This window comes from Lactuca sativa, chromosome 8, assembly GCF_002870075.4.
Source record: "Lactuca sativa cultivar Salinas chromosome 8, Lsat_Salinas_v11, whole genome shotgun sequence".
NCBI lineage: Eukaryota > Viridiplantae > Streptophyta > Magnoliopsida > Asterales > Asteraceae > Lactuca > Lactuca sativa.
In genome coordinates this window covers 218,472,031-218,476,452 of record NC_056630.2, presented here as the reverse complement: position 1 = coordinate 218,476,452, position 4,422 = coordinate 218,472,031, and positions in this window count along the sequence as shown.

The window sequence follows — 4,422 nt, the reverse complement described above, 5'->3', positions numbered from 1 at the left end:
GCTTAACTGTTTTGTAAACTCGTCTGTTGTAAAAGTGTATAATTACCCAAGTATAACTATCATTTGTTAAAATATAGTTTGTACATTAATGCTTAAGTGAGATTATCACCAAAATATGTAATGGGTAAATCATTGTAGTATTGTAGTTTTGTATAATAAGAACTACTGTTGTACTAATTACTACTACCTTAAACCGGATTTATATTAAGGTATAATGTGATAATTGCACCATACTATCGACTGATAACAACGACATAAAGAACGGTCGTAATAACGGAATGACGTTTGGCACCCGCAGACCTGCAGGTCCGGCTGTAGCTAGCAGCAAGGTGTAGGATAGTCAATCCAGTATAGATCTATACGCAAACTCAACGCTCTCCCTCCAAGAGAATTCTGGCTACAACTCGGGTCATGACATTTAAGGCATGCTCCGATACAGTGGATCACATTTGTTATCGTATTCTTGCATGTGTGATGAAATGTTTCTTGTTCTAGTATAGTTGTATATGTTCTCGTAGTATAGTTGTATATATTCCCTTCCTAGTATAGACTCATGAATGAACTGACTCATTGATCTAGCAGTTGTAATAGTATGATTCTGTGTTACCCCGATGGTAACTTGTTAACAGTGTGTTTAGTACGTATGATTATGGAAGTACTTTTATGTCTATATATGTATATTTGATATATAATTAATATGGAAACGACCTTCGGATGGTCACCCAAAATCCTATCAGACCACATCCAAATCGAGGAAAAGGAAACAAGGTGGATAGCCTTCCTAAGCCCTTTAAACATTATTTATACGTCTATACATATATGGGCATGCAATTTGTAATTTAAAAACATAAATAAGTGTTTATAAGACATTTGAAACATAAGTATATTTTATTAAAGAAAGATTAACTTGATGTCAATCTATAAAACAATTTGAAGGCGTAGATTTGATTAAAACAGTTTAAGTATAAGGAACATTTGCTTAAATCACAGTTGCAGTGTAAATTCGAAAGGTAAATGGGTTTGGAAAACATTTAGAAGTAAAACAGTTTGATATATAGTTTGAATAGTGATAAAACCACTGATTTCCCTAGTTATTAATCACATGTGATTAGAGCAATCATATGTGATTGAAACAATAACTATAAGTATTTAACTTGTATTCCCCCCCTTTGAAAGCATATAAACGCATTTAGAATATTTAACAGGTTGATTAAGGGGTATGAAACTCACTTGATTGATTGAAGAAAGCGAGATGGAAAACCGGGCAGAGTTTCGTCTCAGGAAACGGATTTCTCTCGGGATTCTCGGGAATCTCGGGAGTAAAATCGACCCTTGGGACTTGAGCAAAAAGACCAGAGCTTCGGGTTATAACGGGCACGGAAAACGATACAAAGTTGTGAGAGAGAGGAGAGAAATGAGCAACATTTTCGGAAAGCCTCGCATCCTATTTATAGGAAGGCTGAACCGCCTCCGAACGCGGGGCGTACGCTCGTACGCAGCGCGTACGCGTACGTCATGCATGACCGAAGCCTCGACTGCCTCGGTTCGGATGGGACGGGTTGCTGGGTACGCGGGTCGGATGGGACGCCGGGTCGGATGGGACGTCGGGTCGGACGGGTCGGAGCTTCGGACGGGTCGGACGGGTTGGATTCTTCGGATAGCGCGACGTGGACGATCCGAGACCCTCGATCTCAGTACGCGGGGCGTACGAAGGTACGCAGGGCGTACTTCGGTCCAATCCGATGACTCCCCTTCGGATATTACCGGGAATTTATAATTAAATTCTTATTTATTTTAAATAAACTTCAAAAATTCATATCTCTCTCATACGAACTCCGTTTTTGACGTTCTTTATATCCACGCGAAGGTGAGACCATGATCTACAACTTTCGTTTAGATTCCGTTAGCTAATTCCGAAATTATTTTTATTATTTATTTATTAAAATGACGTGATTAAGGAATTTCTTCAAAATTTCATAACTTCCTCATCCGAAGTCAGATTTGGACGTTCTTTTTATGTACGCAAACCTTGATATGATTCCTACTACTTTATTTAATCCGAATAAGATTTTAGGAAGGTTACATTTTGACCTAAATTTGATCGGTTTTACATTACATTGACTCGAAATGTCGGGTTGTCACATAAAACATTTCATTTCATTCAAACATTGTCACTTGAATACTTATGAAATTCACCAGCTTAAATGCTGATCTACTCTTTCAAATTACTTGTATGTCCCAGGAAATCAGTAATTTCAGGTATTCATTTCGCTTTTGATGAAGGGATGCTGCGGCGCCAGTTTAATCTCGTATTTTGACATCATATTGTAATTGAGTTTTGTACATGTAACTTTTGACAAATGTAAACTTTCAATTATATATATGATGGTTGTATTGCTTTCTTTACTATGTATTCATTTGTTACACTACCACATGAAGTCATCCGCCCCCGAACGTTTCCGTCGTTCAGGTTTGGGGGTGTGACAGATTGGTATCAGAGCAATGTTTATAGTGAACTAAGTATATCGAATCACATAAGATATACAAACTATAAATGCTTAAGGGACTAATACTCTCTGACAAAACAAATTTTCTTTTTACACTTAAGCAACATTTCGTTCAACTTAAATTGATAATTCATTTAAGTACAATTACATACATACCACAAACTATTTTCATGTTATACAACTATACAAGTATTTAGACAAGTTGACACTACGATTAAGACTCGATATATGTAATCAGATTTTGGACAAATATAGCATGATCAACTATATTTGCCCAAGATTGGACCAACGTATATCGAGGAATGATCGTAGTAAGCAACAAGTCAAAACCTTACCAAACCATTACAAGAATCAAACACAAGAACTTAAATACTATGGGAGTATTTGCTATCTAAACTAGTTAAACTTACATGTTTTACATGTTCCGACTTTATTCAATTCTTATAATCCCATTTCTCGTACAGTCAAATGGCTGGATTTCACCACCCTGGCGACCCCTACTTTCCCAACCAAGGCAACGGAGGATGGATCGAAGATGATCCCGAAGAGGACGAGGAACCCATAGAAGTGGGTGAGGACTCCGGTACCGACTCAGAGCCAGAAGTTATCAATCCACCACCCATTCAGCCTCCCGTCTTCGTAAGGAACTTTCAAGGACCAACTCCCGTCTGGGGAAGTCACCTCCACCATTGGAGCCAACAGCAAAACCTACGCCCTCCCTACAGCATGTGCCGGGACTTCTATGATGTCCGCGGCGGAGGTTCGACTGATCAAGCACTCCCGGTAATGGTGGGTAAGTTAGCCAATCAGTCCTATCAGTCTGGAGTACAAGCTAGTCGACTCTGGGATATCAACGTAGAAGTGCAGGTTCACACTTCTGACATCCGTAGGCTGGACAAGATGCAAGACAATGCTCAATTCCAAACTGAAGCGTTTCAAGCACAAATGATTGCAACCCTCGCCGAGCTAAGGGAACAACAAGCCGCTTTCAATAGACGTATAATGGAGGCAAAGCAATCTGATACGGAGTCAAGCTCCAAGCGCAACCTTCGACGCAAGTAGTGCTTGTCTAGGACTCAAATTTTGTTATAGCTTAGGACCTCGGCTAAAAGTCTTTAAATTTCTCGAACTTTGTAATCGGAGACCCTTATAGGGGTCAAATTTTCATGATCATTGTAACAACTTTTATATTAATATAAGTGGCACTATTACTACTATGTTGAGTATTTCGTTCGAACCTTGAATGATCTTTGTGAACCCAAATACTTGTTTCATACCTTCAGTCTTACAAATAACTTTCATTCTTCTATTGTAAGACTCATACTATCATCTGTTGTTGAACTATAGCGATTTAGTTCATGAGATACATACATTTTCCATTCTATGTAATTGTTATCCTTGTCTTTTCAATCTATAGTTGAAGGATGCCTCCGCGTAGGAATCCGAGGCGAAACAACGGTGAGGAAGCACCTATACCACCACCTCCACCACCCCAATTTGATGCTGTAATGTTTCAAGCAGCAGTCACCGCAGCGGTGGCAGCTGCCATGTCACAGATCAATAACTCAAGTGCTAATGGCTCGGGATCTGGCACACACCCATCCAACCATGGCGAGAGTCATGGACCACCTCGAGAATGCACCTATAAGGACTTTACTAATGCCAAGCCCCGGATGTTTTACGGTACTGGTGGTGTGATGGCCCTGAGGCAGTGGATTGAAAGGACGGAGGCAGTCCTTGAAATCTGCTCCTGCCCCGAGCACAGCAAGGTCAAATTTGCAACTTTCACCCTTCTCGATAAAGCTTGAACTTGGTGGAATGGCCACGTTAAAGTACTTACCCTGATCGTGGCAAACTCCATAAGCTGGGAGAGCTTGAAGGCCATGATGATGAGAGAATACTGCCCACGGGGAGA